The sequence below is a fragment of the Moschus berezovskii genome, chromosome 14 (genome assembly GCF_049115385.1).
Source record: "Moschus berezovskii isolate FMDL1 chromosome 14, NW_MosBer_1.0, whole genome shotgun sequence".
In the NCBI taxonomy this organism is placed as follows: Eukaryota; Metazoa; Chordata; class Mammalia; order Artiodactyla; family Moschidae; genus Moschus; species Moschus berezovskii.
Genome location: NC_142473.1, coordinates 38,432,829 through 38,448,359, shown reverse-complemented (window position 1 = coordinate 38,448,359; position 15,531 = coordinate 38,432,829). Strand labels below are relative to the sequence as shown.

At 46.8% G+C, this 15,531-nt stretch overlaps 1 protein-coding gene across 3 annotated transcripts in view; it reads right to left on the bottom strand.

Moving 5' to 3' along the window:
• Positions 1-15,531, bottom strand: part of GRAMD1B (GRAM domain containing 1B) — a 188,455-nt gene that overhangs the window by 67,897 nt on the left and 105,027 nt on the right. The window lies entirely within an intron of this gene.

Sequence of the window (15,531 nt, the reverse complement as noted above, 5' to 3'; positions counted from 1 at the left end):
TACCATTTCCTCCTCTAGGGGTTCTTCCCGACCCAGGGATTGAACCTGCTGCTCCTGCATTGGCAGGTGGATTCACTAACGCTCCCCACCCCCCGGAAGCCCATTAATTATAGGGGAGTGATAGGCTAAAGGGAGCTTGACTCTTACCATTCAAAGCACATGTGCTTTTCTAAAGCATAAACATCTGGGAGATTCTGAAATGTGTGGGGGTAAGTCAAAGAAGGAAAAGGAACAAAGACCTATAATGTTTATTGAGAATTGACCATGCACTGGTCACATATTTGATTATATATTTTCTTATGAAACTTGAATCAAACAGATGAAGAAACTGAGTACAGAAACCCATCCTTACCTAAGATCACACAAATATTTCTAAAATCCACGTTTTCAAACCTCACCATGCTACTTCCATAAATAAACTCCTTACTAAAGAAAAGGCACTTTTAAGTTCCCTGCATTTAGTCATAACTGGTTATTATCACAATATTGCGTTTAGTCCTCAACACAACCACGCAAGGTAAGTTCTATGCTTCCGAGTTAGGCGAGTTGTCCATTTATTGCTCCTCAGCTCCAAATCCACCCTTCGTTGCCTCGCCTTGTGATGCTGGATCTGTACCCACTTTGCCAGCCGCCCTGTGAGCCTCCCTGGCACCCCAGCCTGCAGTCTCTCAGGAACTTTCTGTGCCATACACTGGGTGACAGCCACACCCATCCAAAGAGCTCTGCATCGTCCTCCTGCGCTGGGGGCACACTCACAAATCTGTTCCTTTTTGGGTGTTCTGCCTCAATCCTAGAGGCCATGGCTGCCCCCTACCTCTGTTATTCCTGCATTCTTTAGAGTCTGCTCTGCTCATCTACCCATTAATGATTCTTCATGTTAAATTTTCCTGTTCAACGTGTTGGTGGGGTCTCAGTCTCCTGACTTCTCACTGATCTGTAGGGATGAGCCAGCAGCAGCTCAGAGGAGTAAGACACTGCCCTTGTCAGTAATAATAAAATGGCTAAAAGCTTACAGAGCAGGGGTCCTCAGCCTCCGGGACCTAATGCCTGATGATCTGATGTGGAGCTGATATTTTAACAATAATACACGCAAAGTGCACAATAAATGTAATGGACTTGTGCTGTGCTATGTGATAAATTGTTTCAGTTGTGTCCAACTCTCTGTGACCCCATGGACTGTAGCCCACCAGGCTCCTCTGTCCATGGGATTCTCCAGGCAAGAATACTGGAGTGGGTTGCTGTGCCCTCCTCCAGGGGATCTTCCTGACCCCCTGTTATGGCTCCTGTACTGGCAGGCGGCTTCTTTACCACTAGTGCCACTTGGGAAGTCCCAGGTATCAGTAACTGGCTGTGATCAATTAATTGTAAACACCATGGCCCTTGGACCAGCTTGAATGCCCTTAAATCATCCCCAAACCATCCCCCCTCCCCTGCACCTGTCCATGGAAAAGCTGTTTTCCACGAAACTGGTCCCTGGCATCAAAAATGTTGGGGACCATGACCATTCTATGAGCCAAATCGTTTTTATACATTTAATATGTATTCCCTCATTTAATCCTCACATCAACCTTCCTTTAGAGATGAGGAAACTGAGGTATCTCAGAGATTAAATAATTTCCCTGGATCACACAGCAGAAAGAGAGACCAGAGTTTCCGACCCCACAGTCCATTCTTGGCCATGCTGCCATCAGGTGGCTGCGGTCCGAGAGAAAGGGGGTCAAGGAAGCACAAGTGCGACATAGAAACACAACAGTCTTGCACAAAGTTTGGAAGAGAAAAAGAAATTAAATTGTTAGCTGGAGAGGTCCACGTATCTCTGAAGAATTCAAAATATGAGGAGGGACCATTAAAGGTCTTTTAAGTCAGCCTCTTAGTGTAAAAGACTTGGTGTACCCTGATCATCAGATACCCAGGCTGCTGCTGCTGCTGAGTCGCTTCAGTCGTGTCTGACTCTGTGCGACCCCATAGACGGCCAGCCACCAGGCTCTGCCGTCCCTGGGAGACCCTATTAAATATCTCTTTTGCAATCAATGCTTGTCCATGTTTTATGAACCATTAAAGAAGGAGAACGGATGATTCACCTCTGCCCTCCCTGAGGTCCCAAACCCAGACTTTAATCCAGGGAAGCTGCGTCGGGGCTTCTGAATGAGTAGATGGATTGCCTGTGACCCAGCTGTAACCCAAGACCTCTCATGAATACTGCATTTCTCACGTGAGGGGCAGTGATGTCTACATAATTAAAACCTAAAGCAAGAAATGACCAGAAGGGTGGGGAGAGAGGGATGAGGACTCAGATAGATCCAGCACCACTCACACCCTATGGCACACCAACACCTCCACTAAAACTGTGCTCACCAGTTAGACAAGACCTCAGCAGGAATAAAACCTTTCTTGATAGTCAAACACAATTCAGTAGGACAGAAAGATCCATCCCCTGGCCCACTGGGAAGAGAAATTGCTGGGGATGGGGCTCCCTCTACATATTAGTCAAAGCCCATGTCACCATGCCTGCTGACACTACTGGTTTTCTTAGGTGTGTGTTCAGTCTCTCAGCGGTGTCCAACTCTTTGAAACCCCATGAACTGTAGCCTGCCAGGCTCCTCTGTCAACGGGATTCTCCAGGCAAGAATACTGAAGTGGATTGCTATTTCCTTCTCCAAGGGGATCTTTCTGACCCAGGGATTGAACCCCCATCTCCTACATTGGCAGGTGGATTCTTTACCAAGGTGCCACCAATTTTCTTGTAACTCTATCCAAATAAAATAACTGACTCCTGAGTATCACCTTCTTTTCTAAATGATCCTGACCATTAGTCTTAGATTTTCAGCCAGGATCAAATATAAATCCACAGAATGGTCTATACCAGTGATTCCCGAACTTTAAAACACCTTGTAGTTTTTACATACCCCAATGCCTGGTCCCAGCCTGTACCAATTAAATCAGCGAATCTGGGGGTTAGAGATGGGCTTCTATATTTTCTAATGATCCTGATGTGCAGCAAAGTTTAAGAATCACTGGTATATAAAATTTTAATCTTAATTCACTTTTAATGTAATACAGACATTCTTCTGAAAGTATAGTCTAGTGATCTGTATTTTCCAAAAGTCAAACCTTTTTTTTTGAACCAAGACACTTTCCCCTCTCTTTTTAGAATCTTCAGAATTAGAGTGCGTGCTCGGTGGCCATGGCAAAAATCTACACAAGAGAACAGTCCTTGTGTCCTGCCCCAGAGAGAAAGAAAGCCCAGACCCCCACATTATACCTCACATGTGGAAAGGACTGGGAGAAAGGAACCGGAGTTGATTCCTGGGGAGAAAAAAAATGGGATTGAGGCCAATGAAGATAATCTATGATCATGATTCGATGGGAAGCAGTTGGTAAGAAGAGTCTGTGTGGATCCCAGGAAGCACTGGAAAGTGAAAGCAGAAAAAGTGAGGAAGCCGACAGATCTGATCTGCAACTCAGGGGAAGGACTTGGTCTCACAGAACAGGGACCATTCTAAGGCAAGGTGTCCTCTTTCCTGGTGAGCCGAACTGCCCAAGCAAATGAAAGTTGTTTAACTTGCCCACAAACCCCAGGGTTACCGTGGAAGAGGATTAAATAATAATGTACCTGCTCTATAAAAAGGCGATTATGAGGAAGAAGAGACTTAAGGCCAAGTGCAACATCCTCAACTACGAGACATGTGTAAGAACACTACAGTGCAGTGGTTATCTGCACACGGCTTCCCTTTCAGACCTAGGCACTCATTTCTGGCTGCCTTCCTGCAGGAAGCGCTGCCGATGGGTCACACCTGAGTTCCTCCAGGGGCCCTGCCCTTGAGAAGGCTTAAGGAAGAGGATGCCCTCTTCCTAAGAATGTGCTCAGTTGTTCAGTTGTGTCTGACTCTTTGCAACCCCATGAATTGTAGCTCATCAGGCTCTCTGTCCATGGAATTTCCTAGGCAAGAATACTGGAATGGGTTGCCATGCCCTCCTTCAGGGGATCTTCCCGACCCAGAGACTGAACCCTCTTCTCCTGCTTGACAGGCTGATTCTTTACCACTGAGTCACCAGGGAAGCCTCCCTGAGAACAGACAGAACCAAACGGCTAGTCCATTGGCAGGATACAGAAACCTGTCCCTTTGCCTCGGTTTGCGATAAACGGCAGGGGCATTCAGAACCAGAGCTGTCCCTGGGACTGGCCCAAGTGCCAATCTTGAACTTCTCCGTCTACCCAATCCCAATTCCCTCACCCACTTACAGGCTTGTTCCCAAGAGCACTTTCCAATAAACCTCCTGCAGGAAAATATGTCACTATGTCTCTTCCAAGGTCTCTTTTCAACCTAAGACACACACCAATTACTATGAAGGAATGTGCAAGTAGGGAGGTCACAGCCCTGTCACAGGACTGTCCCCTGAAATTTAAGAAAAATGCCAAATTTCAGGCTCAAGAATTTAGTACCAGTCTAGAATTAAGAGAGAGAAAGAGAGAGACCTGGCCACTTGGGACAAGCAGAAGACCATGCTATGGTTCCTACCTCTGTCTGCCTCTGGGAGACTAAGCCCCCTTCCAAACCACCTCTTTGCAGAGGTAACTGACCTCTCCTTAATCCTGGATTAAGGTCTTAGAGAGGGACGCCTGTTCGCTGGTGCCCCAGTTAAGATGTTGACACGTGGTACTTAAGGACAGATCCCGAGTCCTTCTGGCCACTGGCCTGAGGCTAAAGTCGCATGACCAGCCCCTCCGTCTCCCTCTCCCCACCGCCTACTCTTCCTTTAACCTAGAGATCCAGCCAGTTTTGGCAGCTAATGGAGCTCACACCATGGTTAGGCGCCTGCACAGCACTGGAGCGGTAGGGAAGAGACAGGAGGAGCTCTGGGCTAGGGCAGGGTGTGGGGGGATGGTGACGAATTGGAAGGATCCTAGTCACAACAACGACCCTGCCCCAGCTCAGGGTCCCTGGTGTGTGCCAGGGAGGTTGCCTCCTGGCCCCACTCCACACATCGTGTCTCAGGAGTTTGGTTGGTCTGTGGAATTGGGACAGAAGAGCCAAGTAGAAAGAAAGCTCAAGAGCTCACTGGTCACGCCCCAGCTCCTCTTGAATTCACTGCAGACTCTCTGGAGGGTAACTTCCGGAGGGTAACTGAGCAGGCCCTCACAGAGGCACTGAGAACTCGTCACCCATCTCCCTTTCCTTGGACCCTAGAAGTGCCACCTCCATCCAGTCTAGCTTCTGCAGGTCTGTCCAAGCTGCTCTGCGAGGCTGCAAGACCCTGCCTGGGATCCCCGATGATGTGAGCTGCTCATATCTGTGGACATCTTTTCTCAGTGTCCACTTCTCCATACACGTCCAGCCCTGGCAGCCAGTCTGCTCAGCCACCCTTCCCAAGGGCGGCACTTGAGCTGCCCTTTTGGCCATTGTTTCCAAGACAGGCTCCTCCTAGTTAGGGACACAGTGTATACTTGACTCTTGCAGGCTGAGGAAGGAATTACTGACCAGCCCCAATCCCCAAACTCACTTTATAAGACAGCACCCACCTTCACAAGGTACAGGCACCCAGAGGACACACCTTCAATGTATCCTACCTTTTCTCCGGGACTCAGTTTCCCAATTTGTTATAAGAAGCGGTTGGTCTAGGGACTTCCCTGGTGGTCCAATGGTTAAGAATCCACCTTCCAATGCAGGAGACACGGGTTCGATCCCTAGTTGGGGAACTAAGATCCTCCACGCCTTGGAGCAACTAAGCCCATGGGCCACAGCTAAGATCCAAAGGAGTCAAATAAATAAATAAACAAATGAATATTTATTTTTTTAAAGAAGGGGTTGGTCTAGATGACCCCCTAAGTTATTTCCTGTTCTAGAGGCCTGTGACTATTCTTTACCCTCATACATCTCCAAGTGCTAATAATTTCCAAGAGAAAGAAAAAAAAACAAAAGAGCCCTGTGGCCATAGACTGAGGCCGAACAAGGCAGCAAGGCTAACCAGAGCAGCCGGGGCCCATGACCGGCCATGGGGTCTGTTCTCTCTATACTTTGTCTCTTCTGAACACATCATTGCCTCAAACCACCGGCCTCTTGGCTCCCTTCCCCTGCATCTCCTGTCTCTCCAGAGAAGAAGAGCTGAAACGCCGTGAAGGCAGCTGTGCCTGGCAGCTGGGAGCCAAGCCTCATTAAAGAGTTTGGACCTGGCCGTGACCCTCCAGTCAAAACCTGATGAGAGCTGGAAAGGAACAGGTAGGGACTGAACTAAGAAAGTGAGCAGCCACGGGGCAAGCTGGGGATGCTGACTCACCACACGGGCATATGCTGTGACATCCCAGCGTGACCATGTGAGCCAACCAAAATCAAATCCAACCAACACCAGCTTCCTTTCTCACGATCCGCTGTTATTCATTCAGCCATACACCCCAGGTGCTGGAGAGTCCTTGATGTCAGGTGTAAGGCAGAATAAGCCCTGATATATGGTAAGGGCCTTTTTCTACAAAGTCTTAAGAATATACGAGTGGGCGGAGATCACAATGCTCAGCATGGACCAAAACAATTGGGTTGGCCAAACTGTTCATTCGGATGTTACAGGCAAACCTGAACAAACCTTTTGGCCAACCCAATACAATGTGGCTGTGAGGGTAACTCAGGAGACATGGGTTCGGTCCCTGGGTCAGGAAGATCCCCTAGAGGAGGGTACAGCAACCCACTCCAGTATTCTCGCCTGGAGCACCCCATGGACAGAGGAGCCTGGCGGCTACAGTTCACAGGGTCACAAAGAGTTGGACAGGACCAAAGCGACTTAGCATGTACAGCATGCCCGTGAGGGGAACTACAATACACCTGGGCTTCATCCACAGAAGCAAGTGAAGGGAGGTAATAAACCCCTATTATTCTAGGAATAATACGTAGAAAGAGGACCCCTCTTTATAAGGTCCATTGTTCAGATAAGATAAGTAAGACAGTGTAGGTCTGGACAGCCAGCCCTATGACAAACTGTAGAGTAACCAGGAATGTTTAGACTAAAGGAGAAATGCCTTAAAGTAAGCAGGACAGCAAATATTTGACAAAAGGAAGAGAGAGAAAAAGCCAAAGGAGAGAAGAGTCCCATGTTTTGTTTTTCTAGAGAGAAGTTATCAGATTGCGTAACTGGGTTTGAAGGAATAGGGAGCTTTCGAAGAGTAGAGGGTGTGCTTCCAGGCAAGAGGTTGATTTCATATCCTGATCTCCAGGTTGGTCCAGACGATCTTATTAAAACTCCCAACTCTGAGACATCATCTGTGGCTGAGCAATGCCCCGTTGAAGATGACAGCCAGTGAGCCTACAGGGTAGGGATGAGCACGGGGCCTTCTGATTTCATCCTGGAGACCAGTAGGGAATCTCCATCTGCTCTTATTCTATAGATACTTCTCCAGATTAAGAAGTATCTCTCAAACTCCTCTCTTATAGGGGCCAGAGACATATCCACAGACTCCAAGAATCTCCCAAGCAGAAAGGCCTTTTGATCTCACTCAGACCGATTTTTCACCCAAAGCACTCTGCAGTTTCCCCGGAAGAAAAGAAAAAGAAACCAAAGGATCATTTCCATAAGCCTCCAGAATAATGAATCAATCTTGTTAACTAATGGGGCAGGTAGCCAAATCCTTCTCGCAAGAGATGTTGATAATATGTCGCCCACAATCCCCCGAGCCCCTCCTCCTGCCCATCACTGCGAGTCTCAGAGTCACCGGAGGTACCAGAATCCCCACCAAGAACAGAAATGCGCCTGTGAAGCTTCCTGGAAACCTTGTGAAATATGTTCAAGTGGGAGTGAGTGGGCAATAGGAAAGCTCTGCCCACTGCTGGGTTCCCTGTATGCTGACATTTGTGATCAAGATGGAAAACATCCATGAGACGTGCCCCGGAGACTGGCTTGTTTTCTTCTAAATAATCTAGCATTTGATTCACCAAAAACCTTTGTATCAGGATCTATAAAATACCACTGCCTGGGTGTACAGCATTAGAATTCTCTACTAGACCAATGGCCTTTTGTCCAGCCTGGGTTATTTCCCAGAACTCCCTGGGACAGTGGGGTGCAGGGGGGGTTGGCGCAAGGTAGAAAGCAACCGCTCAATCCTGCCAGGTTGGGTGTCTCTCTCCCACCCTCCTTTAACCACATGCCAGGCCCATAAGCAGTTGGATCAATGTGACTCTTGGGTAATGAATGCAAAGAGAAATTAAAGAGCACAAGAAGAAAAAGAAGCCTTGAGCTGGATACTAAACATGGAAAAATGTAGTCCAACAGAATCATTTTCAGAAAAGTAAGGGTTGAGCAAAACCAGAAAGTTATAATAAAATCTTGGATGCATGCTGAACAGCCCATTCTGACTCCGTAGCACTCTTCTGCTCCTGAGGGTGGGGCCACCCACACACCCCAATTACACACACCCCCGATCCCCCACGGATGCTTGTGTGCGTGTGTCCATTCTCCCTCCTTGAGGTCAGGAAGGCTCTGCAGAGGGTTCCATTTAACTCAGGGCATGGTGCTGGGTGTGGGTAGTAATTAGCATACCTTGTATTTATGTCTAGCTATTTCTGGCCTGCAGCTTGTTTTCTCCTCCTTCAATTCCCTCTGAAGAGGTCAGTCAGCCTAACACATGTGGCTTCTGGCCTTCCTGTGCCAGTGTTCCAGTGCTAGCAGCATCACTTCGCCCAGAGGTAGAAATCAGGCCAGGATTTTTCTCCTCACTCTACTGGCCAAGGGACAGTGAGAGCAGTTGGCAGGGCCACCTTCTCAGAGCGAGTCACACAGATGCACCTGAGAACTGCTGGTTATTTACGAAAGCATATAAGGCTCCCCTTCCCCAGGCCAGCTTTAGCCAGGGCACGCCACCATGAGAAGATTATTCAGATCACAATCTCCTGTATGAAACCTGGATAACTAGTTTGCCAAAAGGAAAGATTTCACAAAAAAGTCTACTATACGGATGTGCTAGTTCTGCTGTTCTATCTTTATAAATGGGCTTCCTGGTGGCTCAGTGGTAAAGAACCTGCCTGCAATGCAGGAGAAACTGGTTCAATCGCTGGGTTCGGAAGATCCCCTGGAGAAGGGAATGGCAACCCACTCCAGTATTCTTGCCTGGGAAATTCCACGGACAGAGAAGTCTGGAGAGCTACAGTCTGTGGGGTTGCAAAGAGTTGGACATGAGTTAGTGACTGAATCACCATCACCATTTTTGCAAATATCATTCCTTTCATCCTTGTAACCACCCTATTCAGTATGTTCTAAACTGTCCCTATCTTCACAGGTGAGAAAACCAAAGCACACGGAGGTTGAGAAACTTACCCAAGATCACAGAGATAACAGCTGGTGGGTCCCAGAGTCAAGGCCAGTGGGCCACCCCCAGGGTATCCACCCTTAACCATTAAAGAGAAGTAGCCTTGCTTCAGCCCGTGGGCCTCATGCAGATACTCTGATTCAGCGTGTTCCCACATGATCCTGAGGACCAGGCAGGTATGGAGCTCGCTAATGAAGTTGGGGTTCTCAAACCACGGTGTGCACGTGGATATTCAGATTCCTGGGCCTCGGAAGTTCTGGAATCAGAACCAAGAAGCTGCGGTTTTAACAGGCGCTTAAGACGAGGCCAGTGCAGGTGGCTCACAAAAGGCCCGTGGGCAGAACTAGTCCCGTCACCTCACTTGGCTCCCCTGGGACAAGGACACGGCGCCCTGGGCCCCTCAGGGCCACCCACGTTGATGGGTCCTTCTCCCCGGGAGCGACCCCGGGGGAGGGAAGCAGGTGGCCGTGTGAAGGATGCTCTGTTCTTTGGCCTTGGTGACGGGCTGCGTTCAGACGGTGGAGGAGGTGAGGAGGGCACTGAAGGGAGCTCACCATCCCTATGTCCTCAACAAGCCGCGCATCAGAGGGGCACACGCAGTGGGGGACGGGAAAGGGAGAAAAGACTGGGCGGCCTGGGCCCCCATCTCCTGTCACCAGAACAATGGCTTCTTCAGATCCCTGGCATCTCAGCTGGCAGTCGGCCACCAGGGAAGAAAAGAGCCCGCTGTCCCTTTAAGGACGCCCTCTCTCCACAAAGGTCAGAAATGCCAGCTCAGCCTGCCCGGTGGCTGCCTTTTTTGCCACTTTGGTGCCCTGAGGCCCTGGGCCATACGCCCCATTCCAGCTGGTTCTCTGGGCACCTGCTGTCTTTAGGAGAAGGCAGACCACCTGCATGACAGCTGTGGCTCCAGGCGAGGTTCAGTGATGGAGCAGGAAGTGCCGATGCAGAGGAAACTCAAGACTTCATTTGTTTCTCAAACTCATCCTTCTGGGAGAGTTGGCCCTGAGGAAAGGGGACTTGGGAGCCAGGTCATGGAAACTGCTGGGAGGGGGGAGCGAGGGGGTCCAAAAAGAAAATGGATGAGGAATGGATGCTCCAAGAATATTTCATCCAAGAGAGGAAAGGCTGACAGACGATTGATCCAGAAATCAAAGAGAAGCGGGTGGGGAGTGGAGGCTGGCAGGATATGCAGCGGAGTGGTTGGGGTTTCCTCCTACACTTGCCACGTGCTTAGTCGCTCAGTTACGTCTCTTTGCCACTCCGTGGACAGTAGCCCACCAGGCTCCTCTGTCCATGGGATTCTCCAGGCAAGAGAGCAGATTGCCATTTCCTTCTCCACGGGATCTTCCTGACCCAGGGATTGAACCCACGTCTCCTTTGTCTCCTGCATTGCAGGTGGATTCTTTACCCGCTAGGCCCCTGGGGAAGCCTTCCTCCTACAGAATGAGTTCAAATTCTGCCATTTAATGTAACCTGGAGCACAGGTTTCCTAGTGTCGCTGAGCTGCAATTCCTCCACAATACTGACCTATGGGGGTGGTGGTAGTTGTGGTGCTGTCATGTCCAACTCTTTGCGACCCCATGGACTATAGCCTGCCAAGCTCCTCTTGTCCATGGAATTTTCCAGGCAAGAATACTGGAGTGGGTTGCCATTTCCTACTCCAAGGGATCTGCACTGGCAGGAGGATTCTTGACCACTGCGCCACCATATCGAGCAGTAAATAAATGTTTGACGTTAATAATGTCTATTTTCAGAGTACTAGCCACTCAGTGAGCCACTCCAGTACTGTTGCCTAGAAAATCCCATGGATGGAGGAGCCTGGTAGGCTGCAGTCCATGGGGTCGCTAAGGGTTGGACACGACCGAGCGACTTCACTTTCACTTTTCACTTTCACACATTGGAGAAGGAAATGGCAACCCACTCCAGTCTTCTTGCCTGGAGAATCCCAGGGACGGGAGAGCCTGGTGGGCTTCCGTCTATGGGGTCACACAGAGTCGGACACGACTGAAGTGACTTAGCAGCAGCAGCAGCAGCAGCAGCAGCCACTCAGTGTATCCTCAAGCAGCCTGAATCCCAGACCACTGGTTCCAGTAAGTCACCTTGCAAATGTGTACCATGAGGAAAGGGGGCCTCATTTAGGAAACTGTGTGGGGTGATGCAAATCATGACTCGCACTGGAAAACGACTCAAAATTAGTCATCTATTCATCATGTAATGCCAGGGTTGGTGAACTCTTTCTGTAAAGAGCCAGAGAGTAAGACCAGACAGTCTGACAATACTACTGAACTCTGCTGCTGCAGGTTAAAGCAGCCATAGACAACACCGATGTGAAAGAACATGGCTGCGCCCCAATAAAACTTTATTTAAAATACAGAACAGGCAGCAGGCTGAAGCTGGCTGACCCAAGAAATAAAGGATGGCATTAATAGAGGAAATGATGAATGCTTATGGAGGCAGAAACTCATTTCTTGCTCTTCTCTTGGGACTGAGAGTACTGGACACATTTACTTGATATCCATGAACAGTTTTTAGTCAACTGCAATGTCTCCCACATGCTGGTTTCCTCAGCGTCTATGCCCAGAGTTTGCCAAGTACCTCTCTGCACTTCAGAGGGAGGTTTCTTTTCCTTGTTCTTCTGCATTTCCTCTAATGCCTGAGACTGGGAGGTCAAAGGGCAGCGTCTCATCCTCCTCCAGCAAATGTGGTGGGTCTGGCTGAAAGGTCACCCTTCAAGGTGTCCTCCTCGGAATCCCTCATCACCAAGACACCCGCCCCTCACACAGTTTCCTAGGCCACAGCTGGCTGGATCCTTCAAGTCTGCTCTTCATCAGCTACCTGAACAATTGTGCATTTTAGGGAACACATGCAGATTTTCACTTTTTCACTGATTTATTTAAATTGGGGAGTGCTCACCATGTGCTAGGTAAATCTTATAAAACACAAATTGCCCCTCCGCTTTGACTGGAGTTGGAGAGAGGCTGTTATGGCTGGAATCTTTTCAAAAGGCTGCTCTGAGATGTATTTATTTCCTGCTCCCTGGTGTCTTTCTACCCAAGAGCTCAAGCGCTTCAAAAATAACTTTCTCAACTGTACTAACAACTTTTAACATGAGATTTCTAAATGGCACTAAAAGCAGGAAAGGTAAGAAAAGTTGAGAATAGAGAAACAGTAAGATCCAAAGCAAAGAAGGTAGAAAGGAAAGAAGGGAAAAAAATCATTATTTAAAAAAAAACTGCTTGCTTACTTACATCATTCTCTCTGCATCAAATGACCTCATCCCACAAATCCAACCTGTATGTTTCCAGCTTTCCTTCAAAGCTCTGCTCCCAGTGCATCTTCCCCAATTAGATTTTCCTGATAAACTCCCCCCAAATCTCAAACTCTCCAGCATTCCTTGGAATTCTCCAACACTCCGTGGAATTCTCCAGCACACCTCCCACGTTTTTATATACCTTAAGTGTGGTGTATGAGAGCCCATGGACTCTGCCCTAACCCATGGACTGTCACCTTCTCAAAACCCCTATCAGGAGTCCGCCTTCTTCCACATTCCCCAGGGCACACTGTCAATGGCAAATGATCTCCCTACACTGTTGCTTGGCCAAGGTCCCGCTTCAGTGGAGGGGCAGCTGCTGCCTCACGATATCCTCAGCAACCTGTCACCACTGCTCAAACCACCATTCGCTCCTTCACTCAGCAAATCTGATGTGAACTGCTCATGTGCCAAGCAGTGTGCTGTAGCTTGTCATACATCTCATTTGCAAATTTATTTAATCCTCAAACCAGCTTACTGAGCTAGGTATTATTAACATGAAACTGGCACATAATAACAGGTGATTTCAGAAAGGATGATGGAAAATGTGAGTGACGGATGGGAAGGAGGAGATTGTCATACTCTGGCAAAGAGGTCCCATCTGCCAGGGCTGGTGCTCCGATACTATCCCTTCTCCTCCCATGACTGAAAAATGTAGTCAGAAGTACAGTACCAGTTTTACAGAAGCAGATACAATGTTACATGAAATGGACCAATGTATTAAATTTAAAAACAGACTGCAGAAGAACTCCAAGAAAGCACACATGCATATGTATGTTCTAAAGGTTGGGAGGGACTTTCTATGAATAATACCAAACAGGGGAAGAGAGAAGGACTTGATCACATTTGAACAAACAAACTTCAGTATGCTGAAAATCAGCCTGATGTGAAAAGGCAGAAATTCCAGGGAAAGGACTGAAAACATGGATGATAAAGGGTTAATAGCCTTATTATGTTAAAGAGTTGTGAGCAAGGAGAAGGACAGACACCTCAACAGGAAGGTGGGCAAAGAACAAAAAAGGCAATTCACAGAAGAAATATACATGGGTAATAAGGAAATTAAAAGCGTATCACCAGTGGTCAAAGAAATGCAAGTTCATGCAACCCTGAGATACCACTCGTGGAGTATCAGACTGGCAAAGACTAAAAAGAATGGTAATGCCAGGCAGGCAAGGACAAAGGGAACAAAAGCTCTCATAACGTGGGGGCGTGGGTTGTATATTGGAACAACCTTTCCAAGGGCAACTTGGCACATGTGTCATACAGGCTGTTGACCTAGAAATCCTGCTTCTAAATTTTTATCTGAAGAATGTTAGTATGACATTATGTTTAATCCTGAAGAATTAGAAACAAGCTAAATGTCAAGTAAGAGGAGAATGGACAAATACTTGCATATTTGTAATAATAACCTTAAAAGGAATTAGGTAAATCAATGTTCATGATTACAGAGAGATCAGAAATTAAAGAACTTAAGAACAGTGTATAGAATGAGCTATAAATTTCATCTATTTATCTTTCTATGAAAAATAGCTCAAAGCATATAAAGTAAAATGTTAACAGTGATTATCTGAGGGGTGGTACTATGAATGATTTTTTCATTTTATATTTTTAATTTTTCTACAATATCCACAATATTTGTTGCAAAAAATAATCTAACAATTTAAAAGGACTCATCATTTTTTCTTAAAAAATTTCTTTAATTTTGATTTTCAAAAGAGAAGACATCTATAAAAGAACTTTGAAAAGCAAACTGTAAGTACAGGAATACAATCAATTATCCAGCAAGTATTTTTTTGAGCACCATGTGTAAAGCCCTGTAGAAAGTAAAATGACAATCAATAAGGACCTACTGTATAGCACACGGAACTCTACTCAGTATCCTATAGTAACCTATATGGGCAAAGAATATGAAAAAGAATGGAGATATATATATAAAAACGATTTGCTACACAACTGAAACTAGAACAATACTGTAAATAAACTATACTCCAATGTAAAATAAAAATTAAATTTAAAAAGTACAATGAAAAAATAAAACAAAAATTAGAATAACTCTCTACTTCAGAGAAGATAATATTATAAAGACATCGAACCAACACAATGTGATTATGGGAATCCTAGCAAACTACTCAAGAGAATGGAAAAAGACTAATTAACTCCTATTTGAGGATGAGATAAATCTGGGAAAGGCTTTTTTCAAGGAGGTGATAGTAAACTTGAATTTTGAAGGGTAAATAGGATTTCCATAGGCAGAGAGGAAAGCAGCATGAACAAAGGAGCAATACAATTAAGACTGTAGTTCTAGGAAAAGGTATCTGAGATCTCTGCAGAGGGCAGGTATGTTAGGCTGGCAGGAACAGCAGATATCTTGGAAGGATGGAGTGGATGACAAGGCTGGGCAGTCAGGATGGAGCCAGACTGAGAAGGCCCTGAGAGACACACCAGGGTGTCAACTGCATTCTGCAGGCAACACGGAGCCAAATTCAGTTTTTGCAGAAGAGCTGGAAATCTGACCTGCATGATAGCTGAATGAAAAATGGATCTCAGAGTTACAAAAGAGATTAGACTATTCAGCCATAAGAAAGGAATGAAGTACTGATACACGCTACAACTTGGATGAACCTTAAACATATAATACTAAGTGGAAGAAGTCAGTCACCAAAGTATATGCATGTGAGTATATATACACATATATTTCACAAATGGAAATACGTATATACATATATGTGTATACATGTATGTACGCATATATGTTGTTGCTTAGTCACGAAGTTGTGTCCAACTTTTCTGTGACCCCTGGACTTTAGTCCACCAGGCTCCTCTGTCCATGGGATTTTCCAGGCAAGAATACTAGAGTGGGTTGCTGTTTCCTTCTCCAGGGGATCTTCCCAAGCCAGGAATCAAACCCGTATCTTCTGCATCACAGGCAGGC